This window comes from Lissotriton helveticus, chromosome 2_1, assembly GCF_964261635.1.
Source record: "Lissotriton helveticus chromosome 2_1, aLisHel1.1, whole genome shotgun sequence".
In the NCBI taxonomy this organism is placed as follows: Eukaryota; Metazoa; Chordata; class Amphibia; order Caudata; family Salamandridae; genus Lissotriton; species Lissotriton helveticus.
In genome coordinates, this window is record NC_136059.1 from 1478374424 (window position 1) to 1478401404 (window position 26981).

Below are 26981 nucleotides of genomic sequence, written 5' to 3' on the forward strand. Positions count from 1 at the left end.
CTCTATTTACAAACAAACACAGAGTCGCAATACTCTGTTTAGTCTTTGCAGATAACGAAAAATCGTGTAAAAAAAAGAAAAGGAATCGAGCAAAATCAGTAGGCCACTAATGGGATCTCTTTTTGACCTCGCTAAAATAGAAACATTAGGAACAACCCCTCATGACAAATACAAAACTAGTGAGATGAACTGAACTCCACACAATGATGGCTGCAAAACAGCTCGGCTCCGCCACCCACCCCGCCCAAAATAACGATAAAGAGCGGCTGCCATGATTGGTTGCGGAATGGCCACGACGGAGCTACGAAATGATGCTGCTCTCATGCTAACCCCAGCTTCAGTCTGAAACATCCAGAAACACTGTAGACTACCAATTCGATCAGTTCCGGTAGCGCCCCAATGTAACCCGGTAGAGAAGAACTAGCCCTCCCCTCTTTGACTGATGGTTCTTGTTGCCTGTCCCTTCTGTTCTCATTTAACAGAACTATTTAGCCTGCTGAAAGGGGTTGTGTTCCGACCGCTGGTTGGTGGAGACATTTTGACTATATTCTGGACCTGCGTTGTCGCGTAATGCGTCATATGACGCGCCGCGTTAGCGCATCCGGAAGTCATCCGGGGCGCGCAGCGCGTAACGTAAGCATAACAAGTCATGTGACTTGTTAATAAAACTTTTCATTGGTTCATTTTACTTTTCTTATTGTAATGATGAAAGGCTTGGTCATATGACCTAAAAATTACGCTTTTCATTACTTCCGAACATTATTTTTTCTTAAATATATGTTATAATGTTCCAGACTAATGTACTTTCCCGGAAATTTTACAACTGTCCTGCAAGTAAAATATATTCTTTTTTCGAGAAAAAGAGCGTTTCTTCGTCCCATGATGGAGCCGTTGAGCAAAAGAGGGTCGACCTGCTGTCTTAGTCGCCGATACGCCTGAATATGAGATTCTTATCGATCACTTTATGTTGCAGGAATAGAAAACACAACAGCCCTTGACCATTTATCTTTACTGCGTTCCTTCGTATTATACCTTTTACCCTTCATGTAATTGGTCTTCTTTATTTCACTTGCCTTTTAATGATTCTAAAACAGTGACTATTATTACAAACTTTACCAATGTATATACTACTACCATGTTTTCTTTTAAAAACCTTTATTGTGAAAATTTCATTATACAAATACGAGCCTATAACCACGTGGGCCGGCCACGGAGCAAACTGTAATCGTATGTGATGAGTAGACATTTACACTGTAGAGGAACGTAACGGGCGGGCCATTAGGTTGCAAGAACTAAGGTGTCTAACAGTTACGGAATCGGTGGACGTACATTTTATAATTAAAATACGACAGGGCCAGTTACAATAAAATTATCTAGATATACATTTGCGGGCAAGTACCATGGGTGACGTTAATTCGAACTTTCAACAGTACAGTAATCAATAACACATCAGAACTTAATATCAATAGGGATGTCGAAATATTCAATCAATTCTCGTCCCCGCCCGCCATGTGCTTCAAAACTGCATACGTATCTCGTGATTTCAAGGTTCTGCAACCAGTACACAACAAGGAGTTACGAGTCCCATTTATTCCGGCGCCATTTTGGGCGAGGACGGGCAGGTCCAGGATATAGTCAAAATGTCTCTACCAACCATCGACTATGATGATGTTCATATGCTGTATTTATTAGAGTAACACTCATCTGTCCACATGAAATTAATTTGCCACAATCTAAACATGTCATTTTAATCTTTCCAAAGTTCTTCTAAAAATTTGGGACCGTTTCCCTTGCCTCTGAAGCTCTCAGTGCCACTTCTTTGATGAATGTACTAGCAGGTCAGGGGTTCTCCTCCAAATCTCTCTTTTATGCAGCACTATAATTAATTGGTGCCACCTCTCCATATGACGATGCATGGTATAGTTACCACAACTATATTTTTTTTCGGTTCCTCTGGAGAGTTCATCGTGGCAGATGAAGCATGTAACGTACCGGGCATTTACCTTTTTTTGCATGTACAGGAAAGGAAAAAAAAATCGAGCGTCCGAGTTCTAAGGTGTCCCAGGGCCATTTTAGTGGAGGACATGATACAGCGATAATGCCCTGGATAAGGACACTTCCTTCGGGCACCCCACGCCGTCTTTCGGCGCAGCATTGTAGGATGGCCACACCAGTGCGGCAACTTGCTAGACACCACCTCGGTGCCATCCGGATCTCGGCGCCCCACTGCAGATGAACTGCCTCCACATGGAGAAGCGGGAGAGGCTCGTTTGCGCCGCCTCCCCCCCCCCCTTCGGGCACCCCACGCCGACTTTCGGCGCAGCATTGTAGGATGGCCACACCAGTGCGGCAACTTGCTGGACACCACCTCGGTGCCAACCGAATCTCAGCGCCTTGTGTTGTCTTCCATTCCGAAAATATTGTTGGCAGCATTTTGAAAGGAAAGACAAACAGCCGTTTGTGGCCCTCACTACACCGTTCTCCTAGTGAGTCTCACATTGTTACATTTAGGAAGAATGTTGAAGAGTAGTATGTTGAAAATCTGAAGCCATTGTTATACAAACTCTCAACCAGCCTTGGATGGAAAAATCCTGAAGAATGTACAAACTGAAAACCAGTTTTTCTCTGTATAGCATCAGCAGCAACGCTTGAGTCAGCTTTGTGTGAAGCCGCCATTTTGATTCAATCAATAGCGTCCCCCTGCACACATTCAGGGACCTGGTCGTGTCTTCAGGTCAAACGGATTGTGGGACAAGATGCACAAAGGAAAAGGAAAAAAGTTCCGCCGGACCCCGGGAGGTGGCCGCCTATGTCATGGGCGATCTTAGGCCACACCAGGGCAATAGTGAAGCTGCAGCAGGTGCAAATAAGCTTCAGACAGTGTTACAAGCGCTGCTCAGAACTCTCAACTATGACACCACCTCGGTGCCATCCGGATCTTGGCGCCTTGTGCTGGTTCCGGCCTATTCACACATCGGTCCGCTACTGACGCCACCTCACAGGCCAACGGGGCACCCCACGCCGACTTTCGGCGCAGCATTTTAGGATGGCCACACCAGTGCGGCAAATTGCTGGACACCACCTCGGTGCCATCCAGATCTCGGCGCGTTGTGCTGCCTTTGGCCCCATTCGCACATCAGTCCGCTACTGACGCCATCTCACAGGCTAATGGGGCGCCCCACGCCGACTTTCAGCATTGTAGGATGACCACACCAGTACAGCAACTTGCTAGACATCACCTCGGTGCCATCCGGATCTCGGCGCCCCACTGCAGATGAAGTGCCTCTCAACTATGAAACCACCACTGTGATATCCGGATCTTGGCGCGTTGTGCTGCCTTCGGCCTATTCGCACATCGGTCCGCTACTGACGCCATCTCACAGGCTAATGGGGCGACCCACGCCGAGTTTCAGCATTGTAGGATGACCACACCAGTGCAGCAACTTGCTAGACATCACCTCGGTGCCATCCGGATCTCGGCGCCCCACTGCAGATGAAGTGCCTCTCAACTATGAAACCACCAGAAAACGCTTGAGTCAGCTTTGTGTGAAGCCGCCATTTTGATTCAATCAATAGCGTCCCCCTGCACACATTCAGGGACCTGGTCGTGTCTTCAGGTCAAACGAATTTGGGACAAGATGCAGAAAGGAAAAGGAAAAAAGTTCCGCCGGACCCCGGGAGGTGGCCGCCTATGTCATGGGCGATCTTAGGCCACACCAGGGCAATAGTGAAGCTGCAGCAGGTGCAAATAAGCTTCAGACAGTGTTACAAGCGCTGCTCAGAACTCTCAACTATGACACCACCTCGGTGCCATCCGGATCTTGGCGCCTTGTGCTGGTTCCGGCCTATTCACACATCGGTCCGCTACTGACGCCACCTCACAGGCCAACGGGGCACCCCACGCCGACTTTCGGCGCAGCATTGTAGGATGGCCACACCAGTGCGGCAAATTGCTGGACACCACCTCGGTGCCATCCAGATCTCGGCGCGTTGTGCTGCCTTCGGCCTATTCGCCACAAGTGCGCACGCAACTCAGCTGCATAGCGAGTGAAACACCAAGGGGCGCCCCACTGCAGCCGAGGAACCTCCATCTTGGGGGCGACGCACAGCATCACATTGCTTTCCAATGCAGTCAGATCCTCAAACAGCCCCCACTGACTGACGCGAACTCACAGGCCAACGGGGCGCCCCACGCCGACTTTCGGCGCAGCATTGTAGGATGGCCACACCAGTGCGGCAAGTTGCTGGACACCACCTCGGTGCCATCCGGATCTTGGCGCGTTGTGCTGCCTTTGGCCCCATTCGCACATCAGTCCGCTACTGACGCCATCTCACAGGCTAATGGGGCGCCCCACGCCGACTTTCAGCATTGTAGGATGACCACACCAGTACAGCAACTTGCTAGACATCACCTCGGTGCCATCCGGATCTCGGCGCCCCACTGCAGATGAAGTGCCTCTCAACTATGAAACCACCACTGTGACATCCGGATCTTGGCGCGTTGTGCTGCCTTCGGCCTATTCGCACATCGGTCCGCTACTGACGCCATCTCACAGGCTAATGGGGCGACCCACGCCGAGTTTCAGCATTGTAGGATGACCACACCAGTGCAGCAACTTGCTAGACATCACCTCGGTGCCATCCGAATCTTGGCATCTCAACGCCTAGTGGTATCTTCCATACAGAAAATATTGTTACGCTACCTTTGGCCCCATTCGCACATCAGTCCGCAACTTAGACATCACCTCGGTGCCATCCGGATCTTGGCATCTCAGCGCCTTGTGGTGTCAGTCAGAAAATATTGTTGCGCTGCCTTTGGCCCCATTCGCACATCAGTCCGCTACTGACACCATCTCACAGGCCAACAGGGCGCCCCACGCCGACTTTCAGCATTGTAGGATGGCCACACCAGTGCGGCAACTTACTAGACACCACCTCGGTGCCATCCGGATCTTGGCGCGTTGTGCTGCCTTCGGCCTATTCGCACATCGGTCCGCTACTGACGCAAACTCACAGGCCAACGGGGCGCCCCACGCCGACTTTCAACATTGTAGGATGGCCACACCAGTGCTGCAACTTGCTGGACACCACCTCGGTGCCATCCGGATCTTGGCGCGCTGTGTTGCCTTCGGCCTATTCGCACATCGGTCCGCTACTGACGCCGCCTCACGTGCCAACGTATTTTCTCCGCATTTTATACCCTATGCCGCATAACAGGTCATGTGACTTGTTTATAAAACTTTTCATTGGTTCATTTTACTTTTGGTTTCCTAATGATGGAAGGCTTGATCATATGACCTAAAAACAACACTTTTCATTGGATGAAAACTTTTTTTTTTTCCAAACGATGAAAGCCCCACCTTGTTTCTGGATGTTTCAGACTGAAGCTGGCGTCAGCATGAGAGCACCACCATCTCGTAGCTCCGTCGTAGTCATTCCGCGAGCAATCATGGCAGCCGCTCCCCACCAGAAGCCTGCAGGAGTCGGGGCCCCCAAAACTTTTGATGAATTCTCAAGGCGGAGGGGACGCTTTCGAGAATGGGGTCCAAGACCTAGCAGACAAGCATCCGATTTCCAAGGTGTCCCAGGGCCATTTCAGTGGACCAGGCCCAAAAAGGAAAGAGCCTGCCGCCATTTTGAGAGTCCTGTGACAGCCGCCTATCGCTGCACCGCAAGAGTGGGCGCAACTCAGCTGAATTGCGGCTTTTGACACAGTGGACCAAAAACGGACGGAATGGCAACTGAAACGGTAAAGGGGCGCCCCACTACAACAGATGACACTCCACCTGGAGAGGCCCGTTCACGCCGCCTCCCCCCGGGCGCCCCACGCCGTTATTCGGAGCAGCATTGTAGGATACCAAAACCAGTGCGGCAACTTACTGGACATCACCTTGGTGCCATCGTTCTGCTGCCTTGGAACTATTCGCACAACAGTTTGCTACTGAAGACCCACCCCCCGCGACGCCCCACGCCGTTATTTGCTGGGTGGCAACTTACTAGACATCACTTTCGTGTCATCTAGATTTCAGCGCGTTCTGCTGCCTTGGAACTATTCGCACAACAGTTTGCTACTGATGACCCGCCCCACGCCGGAAATCTGGACGTTGTGCTGCGTTGGGACTATTCGCACAGCCGACCGCTACTTCGTTGTTTTTCCCTAAAAATGTTTATATGTTATTACTATTTTTGTTTTCTTGTATATATTTATAAATTATTAAAGTTTTATAATCTTACTACTTTGTCGGAGTGCTATATATTTTTAATGTGACACATAATTGTAAAAACTTTGATGTACAAAGAGTCATCCCTGGAATCTTCCGCTTCACGCTCGGTCCCCTCCCCAATCACAATACAGGATGGTTTTCAGATAATAGCAACGCTTCTGCTGTGACGGATCTCATCGAGTGTGGGCCTTGATCTACTATAACTCCTTTGAAGAGGGGTGAATCTTTACAGCTGTGGCCATAAACTACATCTGCAGGGCTAGCTGATACCCTAGGACCAGCCTGGACAATCGGACACAGAGGAAAAGGAGTGTCAGAGGGTGCAGTAGTGAATAGAGCGAAAGGGAGGTGTCGGGCGGGCACAGGGTGTGATTCTCAGGGAAGAGCAGCGCAGATGGGGGGAGGTTTATTACCCATGCATAAGACAGAGAGCGGGGGTGACCACTGCCTGGGGGAGATGCTTGCGAGGGTGGGGAGCCATGCTAAGGATCGACAGCGTGCACAGAGTGGGTCTGGTCAAGGCATCTAAAATGGCTGCCGTGCACGACAAAAGTGTGGCATTTGAAAAAAGACAAGATGGCGCAGACAATGTTTTTCAACACTTCCTGATTTCCTTCGAATCGAACGTTAACAGACGTTGGGGCATATTACCAAAGTTAAGCGTTATTTATCCCTAACGATGCATTGCAAAGATTTTTTTACCGTCAGAAATTATCGCAGATAAACCTTGCTATTATCAAAGTTTATCGCAAATACGATAAAAACCGACCGCAATGCATTAATATCGCTGAAAACTCAGCGATATTCATGCATTACCGAGCTAATCCTCTTAGCCATGTTATCCACCTCCCATAGGATAACATGGCTAAGAACTGCTCAGGGCAGCTGTTACTTTTTGGAGATATTCGCGCTTATCTCGAATATTTCCAAAAGTTGATAATAGGAGATAGCGATGTTAGCGACTGTTTCCAGTCGCTAACATCTTGGCATGCCCACTTTGCATGTCATTAGTGATAAATATCACTCACATGCAAAGTGGGGCCCAAGATGGTCGCTATCTCCTACTAGCCGTCGCTAACTGGTGTTAGCAACAGCTAGGTAATACAGATATAATTTTATCTCCGCGAAGCGGAGCGCTGTTACAGATATATATCTTGTTTTTGAACGTTAATTTCTCAAAATGCACTGAAGCACATATATTGAGACCTAGCAAAGGCACATCGGGCTACCAGTCCCTAATATTTTACCAAGTTTCGTGCAAATCCATTCAGCCGTTCGATTATTATTATTATTTATTTTTTTTGCCCCGCGGGGCCCTTTTAAAACCTCCACATCAAACCTAGGGGATCAGCGAGGATCTACTATGCCCCCTTATGGTCATTTGCCCCTTCGCTTTGGCCTCCTCTTGTCTCTCGATCCTACCGAGAGACAAGATGGCGGCCGCTACGGACTGTTTGGAATGTTTACAGACACCGGAGAGCCAATCAGCTTCGCTTCGCAAAGCTCCGTAACGCGAAAAGTACGCGAAGCGGTGCGCTGTTACAGATATATATCTTTTTTTGAACGTTAATTTCTCAAAATCCACTGAAGCACATATATTGAGACCTAGCAAAGGCACATCGGGCTACCAGTCCCTACAATTTTGCCAAGTTTCGTGCAAATCCATTCAGCCGTAAGATTATTATTATAATTTTTTTTTTTTGCCCCGCGGGGCCCTTTTAAAACCTCCACATCAAACCTAGGGGGTCAGCGAGGATCTACTATTCCCCCTTATGGTCATTTGCCCCTTCGCTTTGGCCTCCTCTTGTCTCTCCATCCTACCGAGAGACAAGATGGCGGCCACTACGGACTGTTTGCGGCCACTACGGACTGTTTGGAATGTTGACAGACGCCGGAGAACCAATCAGCTTCGCTTCACAAAGCTCCGTTGCGCGAAAAGTACGCGTCCTAGGCCGCTGCCCGGTCCGGGCTTACAGATATATATCTTTTTTTAAACGTTAATTTCTCAAAATCCACTGGAGCACATATATTGAGACCTACAAAAGGCACATCGGGCTACCAGTCCCTACAATTTTGCCAAGTTTCGTGCAAATCCATTCAGCCGTTCGGGCTAAAAGTGAGGCCAACCGCCCTATGGAAATTAACATGGGAAAAACGCGTTTTGGGACCCCCCTTTTTTCTCGGCCCCCCCTTGACGAACCCCCCCCAAATTTTCAAAGGCTGCTCAGAAACAAAATGTGCCATTTTCCTGAAAATTTCAGCCAATTCCGTCCACAAACGGCAAAGTTATTAGACATAGAATTTTCAAAAATCCCATAGAGAAAAAATCCTAACTATATATACCTACTGGCGACCGCCAGTAGGTAATATATATATATATATATATATATATATATATATATATATATATTCACTGAAAAAACCATAGGTTATAGACCATATATAGTTAGGAATTAGCATTTACAAAACCTTGAAAATTCACTGAAAAAACCATAGGTTATACACCATATATAGTTAGGAATTAGCATTTAAAAAACCTTATTTTACTCACACAAAACCATTGAAATTCCATATATAGTTAGTTGTACTAACAATATATCACGCACCCGCAATCCACTGCTGATCATGTCACATATTACATCATTCATGACATGGTCAGTGACATCACTGATGACATCACTGATGACATCTCAAATGACATCACTGATGACATCACTGATGACATCTCAAATGACATTACTGATGACATCACTGATGACAACATCCAGTGACTGTATGTTTCTGTAAAGTTAAAATATGTCTTACATATTGAAGAATGAGTGGATGTAGAAGTGTCTGAACAAAGGATTTAGTAGGTGCATGACTGACTGTATGAGTGAGTGATTAAATGTGTCTCACTGAGTGCATGGGTTAGTGACTAAACTGTCTTAATTTGTGCATCATTATGTCTGTTGTTATGTAAACTGCTGCATGTGTTGATCAGTAGCTATATGATTAACTATATGGGTTATTGATTGGTTGCCCAAGTATTTGTATGGGAGACTGAGAGTGTGTATGGGTGGCTGGGAGGTGTATGACTCTCTGCATAGATGTATGGGTTCAAAAGTGCATGTGGATACAGCTGTATGGGCGGTTGACTGTGTGCATGACTGTATTGGTGAGTGAATAGATATCTCAGTGCTACATGTCAAAGTAAGTACATATGTAAAATACAGTACATGTGAGAGTTGACATATATAAATAACTGTGCATAAGAGCCAGTGAATGTGTGAGTGGCTGTATGGATCATTGTGAACTTGTATCCAGGATTGTATAAGTGAGTAAATATGTTTTAGTATATGTTTGAATAAGTAAGGTGTGTTTGACTGTATAGTTAAGGAAATGGAGGTGTGATTGATTGTTTGCATGACTGACTAGGTGTGTGTGTAACTTCATGGATGAGTGACAATCTGTGAGTCTGTGTTTACACTGAGTGTATCTAAGGTTATATTAGAGTCTGAAGAGGTTCATCGTATTATCACATGAATGATGTCATCAGTGATGTGATCAGTAATGTCAAATGAGATGTCATCAGTGATGTCATCAGTGATGTCATTTGAGATGTCATCAGTGATGTCATCAGTGATGTCATTTGAGATGTCATCAGTGATGTCATCAGTGATGTCACTGACCATGTCATGAATGATGTAATATGTGACATGAGCAGCAGTGGATTGCGGGTGCGTGATATATAGTTAGTACAACTAACTATATATGGAATTTCAATGGTTTTGTGTGAGTAAAATAAGGTTTTTTAAATGCTAATTCCTAACTATATATGGTGTATAACCTATGGTTTTTTCAGTGAATTTTCAAGGTTTTGTAAATGCTAATTCCTAACTATATATGGTCTATAACCTATGGTTTTTTCAGTGAATTTCATTGGTTTTTTAAAAGCTAATATATATAGCTGTAAAATGTATTCTTCTTCTTTAAATCCAAAAATATATTTTATATGTTTATTAATAATTTTTTTAAATATTTTTTTTGTTTCGCTCCCCGTCCGCGAACCGGGAAGCTTCCCGTTAGCTCAATTTGATTCCGCGACCCGGTCCGCGAACCGGTAAGAAATCAACATAGTGACGGTATCGCGTTGCCGCATAATGCGTCTTATGACGTACTGCGTTAGCGCACCTGGAAGTGCCCCGGGGCGCGGACCGAGGCGCGAAACGCAGCTCCCCGGAAGCGATCCGCGGCGCGAAAGCGCGACGTATCGCGTTGCCGCGAAATGCGTCTTGTGACGTATCGCGTCAGCGCACCCGGAAGTGTCCCGGGGCGCGGACCGAGGCGCGAAGCGGAGCGACCCGGAAGCTAACCGGGGAGCGTTCCGCAGCGCGTAACATGAGCGTGAGAGGTCATGTGACTTGTTAATAAAACTTTTCATTGGTTCATTTCACTTTTAGTTTCATAATGATGGAAGGCTAGGTCAGGTGACCTAAAAATAACACTTTTCATTGGTTGAGAAGTATTGTTTTTCCCAAATGATGAAAACCCCTCCTTCTTTCCTCACTCTGACTTTCATCATTGTGAGAGGAAGACCTATTTTGCTTGTTGGAAGACCTATTTTGCTTGTGTGAAAATGGCTTCATTGGTTGCTTCAGCTGGTGCACCCCCACCACCACCACCACCTCCTCATGGGAAGAGAGGACCACCTCCCCAGGTCCTTACCAACACTGAGGAGGAAGAGGAAGAAATGGATGAGGAGGGAGAAGAACCACAATTTTTAGAAGAGTTGCCCCGGGTTTCCAGAAAGAAAGCCAGTTTCATCTGGCAGTTTTTTTCAATGCCTCGTGGCCAAAAAAAGTCAACGCAAGGTATGTCACCTGCCTGATATGCAAGGAACAATTGTCCAGAGGGACGGACAAAAAATATAGCTTTGGAAATCACACAATGCACAGGCACATGACGAGGAAACATCCCCTAAATTACAGCCGGGCAGAATTAAGGGATATGCACGACAATCCAAGACCAACTCCTGTGGCCAGACCAACAATACCGGTTTCTCTAACACCAGAAGAGGCACGGGAAACTGTGCCAAATATTCAAGAAAATTTTGGGCACATGATTCACTTATGTATGCACTGTCGTGCATTATTAGCTTGTGGCAACATGAGCATCAATGCACTCAACCTGGCGTATGAACACCATGATTGCCCTAACCGCCCCCAGTAATTTTTTTTTGCTCCTGTTGAGCCATTTTCAACGCCTGTTTTTTGTTGTTTCCCCCCCCCCAAAAAAACCAAAAAAAATATAAAATCGTTCAAAAAATACAAAAAAAACCAAAAAATGTTCAAAAAATAAAAAAAAAATATAAAACAACAAAAATATAAAAAAAAAGTTCTTTTCAGAACTACCTTCCCTTTCCAAAAAAATTGCTAGAATGTTTAGCACTCTGGCAAGCTCTATTTCTTTTGGTTCGCTTCCGGGTTAGCTTCCCGGTACGCGGACCGGGAGCTAACCAAAAAAATTAAAAAAAAAAAAAAGTGTAAGTATAAGGAAAGGAAACAGAGAGTGATGTTAAAAGAAAGACAGCTATAGGGAGTAAAGAAGAGATACTGTTTAATAGATCTATTTACCGAAGAAAAGACAGAAGAGGGTATAATTGTGAAAAACAAAATACATAACGAAGTGAAAGAAAAAAAAAGAGAGTATAACATTAACAAAGAAGAGTTTCTTGGAGAATGTGAGTGAATGTTCAAAATAAGATTAAAACATGAGGAATAACAGAGAGAAAAAATAGAAAACAGAAAACAAAAAATAACAGAAAAAGATTAATTGAAACAGCAAAGAAATGTAATTAACATAGAGCCATATCATCAACATAGGAAATAAACGATTTGCAGCTTTTATTGGCAGAAATGTGTCGCTAAAGCTGCTTTTGTGGCAGAAAACTGCCACTAAAACCACTTTTGCACCAGTTTTCTGCCAATAAAAAGAGCAATAATTTTATTGGCTGTGTTCATAATATTCCCCTTAGTGTGCTTCAACTACACAGAGAAAGCATTATGAACAAGTAGTGATAGACTGATCAGTCAAAGACACTAAGAGTAATAGAGACGCAGTGAGTGAACAAGAGTGAGGAACTATGAGAAGAGAGGGTCTGAGAAAAAGAGTGGAAGGAGTTGAGTAAGTAGGTAATAGAGAAAGGAATGAGGGAAGTAGCAAAGGCAGGAAACTGAGGGTTAAAGAAATGAAGCAGTGGAACTAATAGTAGTTAAATGTGATATAAATGTAACGAAAACAGTACAAAATATTTACCTTATAATTGTCGTTAAATTACTCACTTTTTGTTTTTATACTTTCAATCTGTGAAAGAGAGAACAAACATTTGAAAAATATTAAAACATGTATTTAAAAATTTGAAAAGACAAGGGAAAAGATTGAAGGACAAACAGTTTTTCAAAAACTTTGACACTTACAGAAGCTTCTGCTTCTCCAGGCCCCCTACACAGTCCTAAAGATATACATTTTAAACTAACAGTATCTTGATGCAGATGAAGTGAGGCCTATCTTAAAACATGGTGCATCTTTTGCATTGCTGTTGTTTCAGAAAAGTGTCGCAAGACACTAAAATTTTAAATAATTGCTTCAGGATGCCAATAAGATGTCTACTATACAGAGGTTTGTTTCAGGTGAGGCCTACTCAGGGTTGCAGATGAAATTTCGAGTTGTTGAAGAGAATAGAGGACATAATACATGTGAAGGTCTACCAATGAAGTGAGTCATGTCCACTGCACTCTTCAACAAAGTCCAAACCTCCTATGTTTCCCTGGACAGACCTAAACTTGATCTGCACAATGTGATTCGTAATGATAGGAAACACAGGTGATGTAATTGAAATACATGCAATTTATTTTGCTCATTTCACAATCACATCACTTGTGTTTCCTTTGCTTAGGTATCTCATTGTGCAGATGTAGTCTAGCATATGAAAGAATACGCAGAAGTGCAGCACTGCATGCAACAACTTTGACACTTACAGAAGCCTCACCTTCTCCATGCCTCCTACACAGTTCTACATATACATCATAAATGCAAACAGTACAGAATTAATTATACATGTTAAATGGTTTATTTTTGCTGTTCTCAGAATGTATCAAAATTCACTAAAAACAGTGACTTGAAGGTATTCATCATGTAACAGCGGGGAAAAAAAAACACAATCAAAATGATTGTGTTTAAAAAACCCATACAACATCAGAAATCAAAATTCAGAACTCCTTAAAGTTAACTTACTTTCCATGACGTCCAAGGATGTCCTATGAACAGCTTACACTCTTTTGTGCTGTTATTACTTTCAGCCCGCCACTTTCTGAAAGAAAATCTCCATCGTTTTTAAAAACACGTTACATGCAATAAATGACTTCTTGCTCTCTACCACAATTTTCCACAAGGCCAAATCTGGTCAGAGCCATTTATAACTCTTGGATTTCTTGTAAGCCAATCCCGTCATTTGGCATTTCCGCAACTTTCAGAATTAAAATGTTGAAGATCATTTTCACAATCCTGGAATAGTAATATCTTTCCCTTCTTGCTCAGTCATGTTTTACTTTTCCTATGACACTGATACAAGCAGACTTACACTACCTCTATGACTACTACAATTATTTAATTCTCTACATCACTTTTAATCACAAAGCAATGTAAAACAGTAGACAGCATTGCAGACTTACATTCCCTCTACTCCATGTTTTGATTGGCTGCTTCAATTAGCTTATAAAAAGAAACAGTTTTTCTGAACTCATTCAAAGTGCACGTATTTCTCCATAATGTCCAGTCCTATGGTTAGAAGTTATGTCTCTGAACTACACTTATCCTCAAGGCCAAATTGTGTAGGAGCCATTAGAACTTCTTGAAATTCCACAGAGCACATCCCGAGATTATTTCCCTAAAATTTTGGTTTTAAAAACACCAGGTAAGAGTTTTTAAGGTCATACGGCAATTTTTTTTTTAAATTAAAACAGAATCATTGCAGAATGACCAGCCATTTCTAGACTTTAAATAAGCTGTGTAATGTCCTGATGTTATTGAAGGGCCGTCATGATATATAATTGCTGCAGTTACAAAAGTCCTTCCTGATATTGACAACTGCGAAGCTACAAAATTTTTAATTAAAGTTGTCAATTTTGTTCCATCAGGCCTACATCGTTGGAACATTAAAATGACATACTGGCCATATGTTCGTATAAATAATGTGGACATCATTTCAGATTTACATTGGCTACACTCCATGTTGTGATCAGCTGCTTTTACTAGCTTATTAAAGGAGACTGATTTACTGTCTGGCAAAGTTAAATATATAAATCTTTCTGAGTCTACACTAGTAGTACTTGATACCATACAGTTCTCGCAGTCATGCTGCCATTGATAAGAAAGCCCAAACAGCTGATCTACATCTACACCTTCAGCATGTAATACATCAAGCATATACATTAAAAACTCCTGACAATCTTGCTGAATATTTTGAGAGAATTGTGTTTGGCCTGAACATCTGTCTAACAGATTTCGAATTTCAGACACACTTTCTATGTTTCTTCTGTCAGTGCTACATTTCTCTAACACAGAATTTAACAAACTGCAAAATCTTTGATCAGAATTGACCACAATCTCTTCTTTTACATTTTTTAGAGAAAACAAAACATTAACCACTACATTAGCATAGCAGTTGACACCAGAACTGTTTTCAAACTGAAAACCAACAACATCTTCAACAGAATCCTTTTTGTTTCTGCTTGTAATATTAGGTTCATTGACTTTTTGTCTTTTTACTACAACCTCCCCAGTATTGTTCTCATTCCTTCGTTTCCGGCCTACCACAAGTTTCTCAAACAAAGGATACTGAGGCAAATGTGGCGCATACTCTCTTCTTAACCTATTGTATTCCTTAACACAATCTAGATCCGCACAAATGTTTGTGACATCACACTCAATCAAGTACAATCCCGATAAAGTTCTAACTCGTGACAATGCCACATATGCCATACCCTCCTTGAACACAGAACTGCCAATATTCACCAATGCACTGTCTACACTTAAACCTTGCGATTTATGGATTGTCACCGCATATGCCAAGCAAACAGGAAACTGCTTACGGCGAACATATAAGTCTTTTACAAGCAAAAATCTAGCAGAACAACGAGCAATTAGCTGTACTTCCTCAATGCCATCAAATTTAATTTTTAAAAATTCAATTCCATCTCTATTTCTGTATTTCACAAAATCAACAACATTACCCATTGATCCATTTATCAGACCTCTTTCAACATGTAAATTCCTTCTTAAAATTATACGGCAGTTCAAGCACACATTCAGAGTCTTTTCAAAACCTGCAGTTTTAGATATACTCTTCTCTAATGAATCCAATTTTGTTTTCAGATTCTCAGACAAAATAATTGTTGATCCCATATGCTCTACTCTATCAATAGCTTCCAGTTTCACAATCTCTTGCTTTTCTAAATGCAACATTTTGTTGTTAAATTTGGCACATTCTGCAAGAGTTGGCATCAAACATATTCCAGATTTCTTCTCAGTAATTTTCTGAAAAATATTCTCAGGCACAACATCTTGTTCTGGATATAAATTTGACAGTAATCGTGCATGTAAAGCTTCTTTCCCATGCTCGGTCACTTTTCCAATTCTAACATCTTGTAGAATAGTCTTGTAAACTTCATCCTTCGCCTGACGCATATTTTCATGCAGTTCAGCATAATTGAAGTTTAACCATATATTGACGTTGCGAATGCTGCCTAGGCACTTCCTGGTATCTTCATGCGTGAGCATTTTGAACACAGGTTGCCCTTTCACTGGTGTCAGCTGCAGAAGATCTCCGAAAACAATGATGTGTTTGCCACCAAATAACACATCATACTCTGTTTTGAGAACTTCTTGCATCCTCAAATGCACAAAGGCAAGCATGACATTGGAAACCATGCTTACTTCGTCAATGATAAGAAGTTTCATTTTCCTCAAGATTCTTGAAACTTCAAAACAAGCATCTCCAGATAGCTTGTGATATTGTAATTTGTTGTCATGCTCCACTGGCAGCATCAGTAAACGATGTAAAGTAATCCCTTTAATATTATGTGCTGCCAGTCCAGTTGGAGCAGTGACAACACAAGACAGCGATGACTCTGTCCTTTCCTGCAAATAGCATGAAATTGCTTTAATGAGGAAACTTTTTCCAGTTCCCGCTTCTCCACTCACGTACAGTCGGACAGGCTTCAACGACGTACATGAGCACTCTTTCTTATCATGACTTAATCCATGATCAATTTGCATGGTAACTTCGTCATATATTTTCCTCTGCTCAACGTTGAGTTGTCTTTCCAACTCTTCTAAGTTAACCGCATCCTCTTGAGCATGTGCCATGGCTCTTTCCACTTCATTCATAGCAGTGGCAGCTTCATTTTCGATAACAGGTCCTCCTAGTGGATCCTGAATCAATGAAGCAGAACTCTGACTGTCCTGAGAACTGTCTCTGGCAATCTCGGCTGCAATCGTTGCTTCCTGCTCAATTTCCGCATTCAACATTTCTACATATTTGGGAAAAGCAGGACATTCTATGGTCTCCTTGGCGGCATTGAAAGAGTCTTCGTAACAGAGGAAATCTCCAAGCAGTTCCTCTTCTGCACGCCAAGGCTTGAAAAGTTGCAAAAGTGCTAAATAGAAAAACTCCTTTTTTTCAGGAGATTCGCCACTCAATTTTCGATGGTTTACCAAGTGGCATTTTCTTTGCTTGACCAGACATCCCTCACTTCCTATTACAGCATACACTCCTTTCTCAGTATCTTCTTTGATGTTCCTCTTGAATATGTAATTTTGCAGAACCTCATACAGACAAACATTCTCGAGGTGACTGCTTCGATTTGGATAATATGTATCCAACATGTTTGTCTTCAAAATGTCGGTACTGTTTGGCTCCTTTTCCGCCAAATACTCAATTTCCCGCACAGGTTTGAGAACTCGATTACGCGTTGCTGCAAGACCAAGACTCGCCCAAACGATACTCCTGGACTTGGCATAGAGACTTGCTGAAGACAACCGGTCAGAACATTCGTACGCTCCGATTTCTCGATGCGACAACATCTTCAGACTGAAACTGTACAACTTCTTGCTGAGGCTCTTTTCATGGGAAATGTCCTCCCACATATCCTTCAATACTGTCTTCTCTTTTTTGGTGATGTAAGACGTCACATACCGAGCCACAGCCATACAGTTATCAGCCACAAACTGTATATCCATGTTAGCATTCCACATGGACAAAATCACCGGGTTGTAGTCGTTGATGTACTTGGACTCTTCGTTCCTCTTCAAATTGTAAGTGTTTTTAGGTGATTTCTTCATGACATTGTGTCGCAGCGAAGACATCAAACTGTTTACTCTTCCTTTAGAAATCACCGGTCGTGGAAAGCCGAAACGACATTTAGTGTAGAACTTGTCCTTGTTTCGGAATTTACGACGGCAGTACTTTCCACATCGATGGCTTTGGAAACGCAGAACTTTTTCTCTTAGGCTTTTCTTCTCCTTTGCGTTTGGAACAGCACACGTAGAATACTGTTGGATGAAACTCATCACTGAGTCTTCTGGATCCGTTCCAAATTTAGGTGCATCCTTGATCCACAGCAACATATGTATATGAGGAGCACCTCTTGCTTGGTACTCCTTTCTCCAGAAGAAATCCAACACCTCTCCAAGAGGTGGATTCTTCTTATTCATGATGAAAGACATCATAGCTTCAAATCTATGATTGAAGTACCTACATACATTGACTGGATCCAAAGAGCACAGTTCTCCGGGTGTCTTGAATTCGATGTTATCTACGTTAGCATTTGCCTCTCGTAGAAATTCAAGTAAGTATTCCCAGCCATACTCGGCACAGCTCAGAGTGAGGAACCATGTGGGAGTACCTAAGTTCCTCAGCATACATTTTAAATCACCATGACGACGGTACCAGTACTCATTAGTACCACGCTGACACGCCATGAGATTAATTAGGTGAGAATCCAAAATACTGTCTTGGACATTGACTTTATCCATAAAGTCACTTGCCGAGATGTTTTGCATGTGTATACCACTTTTCAAGATGTGGTTCACTGCATATGACAGTCCAGACAGATCGCTTTCAAACAGGAGATGAAACAAATAAGGAATGCATTGTCGAAACCTAGGATCTCCTGCATACAATCGCAAAGTCCGGTATTCAGAAGCAGGAATTTGATGAGGTCGCTCATCATATCTTCCTCCCTGACCTGTTGGAAAAAGCTGTGGGAAACACCGAGCTTCCAAACTTTCCTCCCAAACACTAATGGGACTCCCTTTGGCTTGTTTCCTTTGAAACAACTCAATAGCATTCCCCATGACTTCCTTGGAATGCAAAGGATGAACACTATAATGTTCATATATTTCTTCACTAGTAGAAGGTTCTACTTTCTCAATTTGACCAGCACACAAATCGCTATACTCTTCCTCACTTACTTCCTCTTCTGCAACATATACATTCTTATAGTATTTATTATTTTTTTTCAAATACAATGTTGCCTTTTTAACTTTCCTAACATCTACTAAATCTTGCCATATTTTCTTATTCTTTGTCGGAACCCCATTAACTAAGATAACCAGAGGTTCCTCTTCCACTTTTTCTACTCCAATTGTGTTAATGTTTTTCTTCAAATCTAGAGGCAAATAAACAACTCTTCCCTTTAATCCTCTCTGTAAATCTGATGGAGGCAATTTCCCTGTCTTTGGCTCCATTCTTACAATAGCCTGAAAGGGATGGATACTTTGAATCAAAATAGATTCATAAGTATTTAAATCCTTCAATTCAGAAGGAATCTCAACCAATTCCAGATTATTATGAACTGCTCTAGCAGGCATCTGGTTTTGATTTAATTTGCAACAACAATAAGTACACACACGTTGATCCAATCCCAAATCAAAACAATTTTCTACCATCAAGTATGTTGCAAAATCCTTCCATTCACTATTATTTTCCCTTTCACTTTTTGCATATAAATCCACTAACTTAGTCTGATTCTTATAATAAGTGCGTCGACAAAACACACAAGTGAAATTAGGCCTCTCACTTGATTTCACCTCAAATGTCGCAATTTCCCTCTGGAAATTATCTGTACTGGAAACCTGTACACTATCTTCCACATGACCCTCTTCTTCTTGCTCAATTTCAACATTCTCCTCTTTACTTCCAAAGTAACAAAACTCAATTTCTTCACATATGTTCTTCACATCTATTTCAGAACCATGCAAAAGAGCAGCGCATAATTGTTTAAGCATAATTGCTGGACTCTTAGCATAATACAACATTCTAACTAATTTCCTCACTTTGTTATGATGCACTGCTAGCATCCTGAAATGATGAAAAACACTCTGGCATACTCTCCTGGAAAGACAAGCCAGTGAATGACCATGCAAACCTGTCACTTCTCTTACTCTGCAAGGATCTAATTCTTGCAACAACCTTATTTTCTGCTTCAAACTTTTCTTATTAAATGACCGTACAAAATCACAAAGCAAATTGATGGAATCCTGTCGCACACTGCAAATACTACTACACTTCCAGGTGTACACAGGACCCTTAGCACGTCTTCCTAAAACCTCATTACCTAACACCTCTTCTGCCTCTGTTGTCACAAGTTTTTCTTTTTCAACTGGACAACCATCTTTCACTTCATAAGCACGACCACTGGTGTCAACTGCATGCACCAAATCATTATCCTGGAAATAACTCTCCTCATTAAAAAATGCCTCACAGCTTGAACTATGCATCCATTCTCCAGAAAAAACTTCACAAAAATTACTACGATTAACTATTCTCTTCCATCTACTATTTCTTTTGAAATCATAAATTGCCTTGTTTAGCTTCCTAATTCTATTGATTATCAAAATAAATAACTTACGTTTAATTTCAAATGCCTGATCAATAACTTTCTCAACTTTTTTTTTTCTCTTATAAAAAACCAGTTTCTGTTGACGTTTCTTAATATTTTTTAACAAATTGCCAATTATCCTGTTGCGGAACATTCGTTTACGAATCTCCCTAAACTGTTGTTTCCTTCTACTATCATGCACAGAGTTATCTCTTGCTCTAGCAGTAACATTTTTCATTGGCCTTTCCTTTCCATTTGATTTCCTTCTCGTTTTATGGACTGAAACATTTTCTGTAGTAATATTTTTTTTACTACACATATTTCTTATGAATTGTTTTGTGCTCTTACCCGGTGCTTTCTTCGTGACTTGACAAATCTTTTTGTTAGAGGACTGCTGCTTATTTTTTTTCACCTGCTGTCTTTGACGTTTTGCAGCCTTTCTCTGTCTTTCTATTGTAGGCATGGTGAAATCTTGAAATGATCTGCAGTTGAATCTGTGGTAAAATATAATAAAAAATGTTATTAACCATTATTACCAAACAGTAAAACAATAACAGTGATCAAAAACTTAACACACTACTTGACATTTTAAATAGAAGATTTTTTAGTCCTTGCAAATTTACAATACAGAAATACCAGAAAAGAAATGACATTTATATTTATGTTACCTATGCTATTTTATATGTGAATCTGATCTAATTTTAAGAGCATATTTTAATATTTTATTGAAGACACTACACATAACCTGCTTTTGAAGGTGTCTTTATTTTTAAATTAAACGGTTTACCTTTTTACTTTTTATTAATTATAAATTTTAAAAATAAATGTTTATATTTCCATAGGCTCAAGCAGGTCAGCTTCCCATCCTATGTCATATAATTCGGACAAATCTGCATCCTCATCACGCTCTTCTTCATCCTCAGGATTTAAATCATCCAAGGGATCAACATCCACTGATGTTTCAATTACAAGTTCAATGATGAGGTCAAAATCAACTGATTGCAGATTGTCGCTCATGTTGAGGTTGTCTTTATCTTTAAAGAAAGATAACAACAATGAGATGTTGCAGAGTAAGAGACAAATCTCAGAGATTATAATAGTAAAATTGTTTAACAAGAGTAAAATTTTGCAGCTATTATTTAGCCATGTCCAGCGATGCTGAGCAGGTGAAGCCTATGTCTAATTTTTCACTGAACAGGACTCATCTCTTCTTAACCTTGGATAAGCCTCACCGACTCTGTGTCCCCTGCACATACTTAAATGTAAAGGGGCAGATTTATGTTAAATGGCACATCCCCAGGCATGCACCAGTTAACGTGCACCACTGCTCTGCCACCCATGGTGTGCCGCATTTACAATCAGATAGGAGAAACCTGCTTCAAAACCCTGCGCCTGCTTGAAGCAGGCATAGGTCTTGACGCAACATTGTGGAGATGGTGCACCCTTGAGCGTTGCTGGAGCTGCATCGCACTTGCGATACAACTCCAGCAATGCGCCACCTTAACGGCACAGATGCGTCACGCATCTGTGCCGTTTTTGCCCCATGCTGCGCCGCATTGTAAATGCAGCACACCATGGGTGGCGGAACAGCGGCGCAGGATGACTGGCACATCCCTGGTGATGCGCCAGTCATCATAAATCTATCCCTAAGCTTCTTATCTTGTTAGAGATGAACTGCCATATGTATCATCAAAATATTTTGCATTTCCTAAATAGCGAATTTTAAGGAATAAATAGCGATTCTTTACCATTCCTAATTTGCGATGAGCAAATTGCTAATTGCAAGTTACCCATTCATTTCCATGGGCTAGGAGGCTCATAGGAATGAAGGTTTAATTTGCGATTAGCAATTTGCTCATCACAAATTAGGAATTTTTCCAAGGGTGCAGGGGTGTCTCGAGAACACCCTGCTGCACCCCTGAAAAAGAAATTTGGGGGCATATGGCACACATACATGCCCTAAGGGCATGTGTTGGCGTCATATGGGACCTTTTGTTTTTTTTAAAAAAAGCTTTTTGAAAAGAATTCACAAATTACCACCAATTTACCACAATAGTTTACAAATCCTTAATGTCATTTTTTACATATTTTTTGTTTGATACATTGCATTTAAGTAGTCTCAAAAAATGTGCAAATCCTTCTGTGCAATTGCAAAATAAGGAATAGCAAATTTTGCTACTCCTTATTTTGCATCAAACTTGTTTGATACATACCATTTGTCTAATTAACATTCGCAAAGGCCGAAATTCGTAGAATTTTGATCTTTGCGAATGCTAATTAGCTTGATACATATGGCCCCAAGTGAGGCCTGTCTTGCGACATGGTGCATCTTTTGCATCACTGCTGCATCGGTTTCATGTGGTACGTTTTTTTTACACCATGACATATCCTTCAGTGCAATCGCAAAATAAGGAATAGCAAATTTTGAATTAAGGACATTTTAAGTCATTTCCATATGTGCAGTGTTTTCAAATTATGATTTGAAAATCGTTTTTGGGGAAAAGTAATGGTTTGCAAATTTTTGACAAGGACATAATGGTGTATGCTTCTCTATAAGGCATTTCAGTGTCTCTGATGTCATTTTTCCCATATTACATTATAAGACCTTTCCCCATGGAGCACATTCCTTGTAAATATGCTCCCACCTGTGCATGGCGAATGTAGATTTTGACTGTTTGAGTCACATAACCATGTTAAAAGTGACCCAAAAAAATTGCAAACGTTTTAAAAAAACACATTCATGTGTCTTAAGGACATTTTAAGTCATTTCCCCATGGACAGTGTTTTCTAAGTGGCGCAAAAGAGGCATACACCTATCATAAATCTGTCCCTAGCATTTTAAATGATTAATTCAGGATGACAATAAGATGTGGCCTATCCAGAGGTTTGTTTAAGGTGAGGCCTACTCAGGATTGCAGATTAAAGTTACGCTTGATGAAGAATACAGAGGACATAATACATGTAAAGCTCTACCAATGAAGTAAGTGATGTCAACTTCATTGCGCCAGTCATCATAAATGTATCCCTAAGCTTCTTATCTTCTTAGACATCAACCGCCATATGTATCATATAACTATTTTGCATTTCCAAAATAGCGAATTTTAAGGAATAAATAGCGATTCTTTACCATTCCAAATTTGCGATGAGCAAATTGCTAATTGCAAATTACCCATTCATTTCCATGGGCTAGGAGGCTCATATAAATGAAGGTGCAATTTGCGATTAACAATTTGCTCATCGCAAATTAGGAATTTTTCCAAAGCTGCAGGGGTGTCTCAATAACACCCTGCTGCACCCCTGAAAAAGAAATTTGGGGGCATATGGCGCACATAAATTTTAACAACATTCCTTTACCTCAAAAACGATTTTCAAATCATAATTTCAAAACACTGCACATGGGAAAATTACTTAAAATGTCCTTAAGACACATAAAAGCGTTTTTTGATTGCCTTTGCAGCATGTTTGTATCACTTTTAACATGGCTATGTAACACAAATATTCAAAATCTAAATTTGCCATGCACAGGTGGGAGCATATTTACAAGCAATTTGCACCACAGAGAAAGGTCTTACACTAAAATGGGAAAAATAACATCAGGGACAGTCAATTGCCTTATAAAGAAGCATACACCATTATGTCCTTGTCATAAATTTACAAACAATTCCTTATCCCCAAAAACGATTTTCAAATCATAATTTCAAAACACTGCACATGGGAAAATGACTTAAAATGTCCTTAAGACACATGAAAGCGTTTTTTGATTGCCTTTCCAGCATGGTTGGGTCACTTTTAACATGGCTATGTAACACAAACATTTAAAATCTAAATTTACCATGCACAGGTGGGAGCATATTTACAAGCAATTTGCGCCACAGAGAAAAGTCTTACATTAAAATGGGAAAAATAACATCAGGGACAGTCAATTGCCTTATAAAGAAGCATACACCATTATGTCCTTGTCATAAATTTAAAAACAATTCCTTTACCTCAAAAACGATTTTCAAATCATAATTTCAAAACACTGCACATGGGAAAATTACTTAAAATGTCCTTAAGACACATAAAAGCGTTTTTTGATTGCCTTTCCTGCATGGTTGGGTCACTTTTAACATGGCTATGTAACACAAACATTCAAAATCTAAATTTTCCATGCACAGGTGGGAGCATATTTACAAGCAATTTGCGCCACATAATTCATAATTTTCTCCTTAAAGCACACTATTCTCTATCTAAATTAAAGAAATATTTTCTCACCTTAGCAAATACTTTGAGTTTGAAAACAGTCTCAGAAACACACCAATTTGTCTTCAGCAGAGCAAAAGGTATGCACTCCAGAGTCTGCAGCTATCAAAAGCACAGAAATGCTGTAATTCTTCACACATATCTCTCATGTCACCCAATCAAAAGTCTTCCCTCACTTTTTTTCAAATGAAAACCCATCCCCCCTCTGCCCTTTCTGCCTTATCTGCATGGCAACCACCTCTTGGAAGACCTCTGTTGTTTGCAAGTTCACACAACAATGTTGCAATTGAACTCTGAACTCTCAGTGCACCTGCATATCCAGTGCATTCTTTCATTTAATGATTTTTTATTGACCACTCAAAATACATCTTTCAAAGAACACATCCGTGCACCCTAACTTTCTGTTTTCAGCAATCAAAATCCACCAATCACTGCTACTGCTTCATGAACACAGAAACTCCACAGTTTTTTTTCATTTTACACTCTCATTTTTTCAACTGCCATTTCATTGCCACACTTCATCTGACTGCAGGAGAACCTTCTCTCACCATGTTTTCTGTCTGGATTGTTGGACATAGTTATATTCACTGGGCTCAAAGGTACGTTGAAAACAGGAATTTACCTAACCTCAATTTACAAGATGTGGAAATTAAGTGGTTTGGCCACAGAGGATTAAAATGTCACCAATTGATACCATTGGTGAAAACCTTTATGCATTTGCCCAAACCTGACCTGTTAATTGTGCACTGTGGAGGTTATGACTTGGGCACTTTGACTGGTGTAGGTCTGGAAATGCTTTTAAAGGACACCTTTGAGCAATTAATGGCACTTTTTACTCAGACTGCCTTGGTATATTCAAATATATGCCAAAGACAGAAATGGAGGTGGTCAAACCAATTTTGTCCACAAATTGAGAAGTCGAGGAAGCATGTAAACAAATCTGTTTCAGCTTACATGAGAGACCATGGAATGGGCTCCCTGTACAACAATAACTTGCGATACTACATGCAAGATATCTACAGAGGAGATGGAGTTCACTTCTCAGATGAGGGCAACAGAATTTTCACTCTGAATTTAAGAATGTGCATTGGTACCTACTTATAAGTACCTAAATGTACCATAAATCCAAAAGCTCTTCTCAGAGCTACCCTACATCTAATCACTCACAATTATTATTTTACTCTAACATTTTTCACTAATTTTCAACAAAGTACGCTCCCTGGGGCGCTACCCGGTACGCGAACCGGGAGCTAACCTCGCGAAATTTTTAAAAAAAATGTTTTTTTTTCGCACATATAAGCCTCCTCAGCCACCCTCACAAAACCTAGGGGGTCAAGATAACTCTACCGTGCCCCCTTCTACCCATTCTGAACATTATTTGCCCTCCATCTTGTATCTTAATTCGACCGAAACACAAAATGGTGGACTCCTGGAACGCTTAAGGTCCGCGAACCGAGGCGCTCAACGGTTCGCGTACCGGGTCGCTCCCTGGGAAGCGCACCATCAAAAAAGGTGGGAAAGTAGTTCTTAGAAAAGCCACTGGAGACAATTTCACCAAATATAGATTAGCTCATACTACATACCAATCCCTACCATTTTCACAAATTTGATTGGAATTCCATTTAGCCATTTACCCTGTAGACCTCTCTAAATACCCTGAGGTAAATTACTTCTCAAAACACATCTGAAGTGTTGGAATTGACAACCAATTAAAATGTTACTTTCATTTTCTACTTTTTTTACCTGACATTTGATTGGTTATGTACCTGAATATATATAAAGAAAGAGGGAGAAACACAGCCATTTTGACTACTACTTCCTGAATTACATTGCAAGATCATTTTCACTCACAACTTAAACTTGTTTTTAGAAGGTGAGATATTATTTTATAAATTTGAAAACATTTTCAGATAGTTATACACTATCCCTCTGTAAGAGTTAGACACTGAGAAAGGCTTCTTTATTATAATTATGGATTGATTTAGGTTTCTGTGGTATAATTATGAATTTACTTAGGCTTCTTCACAGGCACTTTTTAATAGTACTACTTCACGCCTGAAACCATACAGTGCCCATAGATTACTTCTCTGTTATAAACTCACAAGTACCTGTCTGAACTTAAACCCAACAGTGCCCTATCACTACTGATATATTTATTTTGTATGCAAATTACAGCAATAAAATGGAAGGTGAGCAGAATGTTTCCTTCGAAATTGTTCTGGACAGCAACAATGAGCAAGTTATGGAACCCATTGATGACTTAGAATTCATGGATGAGTCACGGGACTATGAATTACTTCAATGTGTAGAATCTGTCGATCATTTACTCCATTATGATGACGGTCAAATGTGGGAACTTATGTTCACTCAACAAGAGGACATATCGGACAGTCAAATGCTAGACGTTCTATTAAATTTTGAAAAACAATCTGAAAAATAAAATTATATGTAATATTAAAAAATTGTTTGAGTCTTTAATCATTTTTATATGTAATTCATAAACTAGTTAAATGTCAGAAATGTTATTAAATTTTGAAACACAATCACAATAATAAATAATTGCTTAAAAAATAAAAAAATTTAAAAATAATCA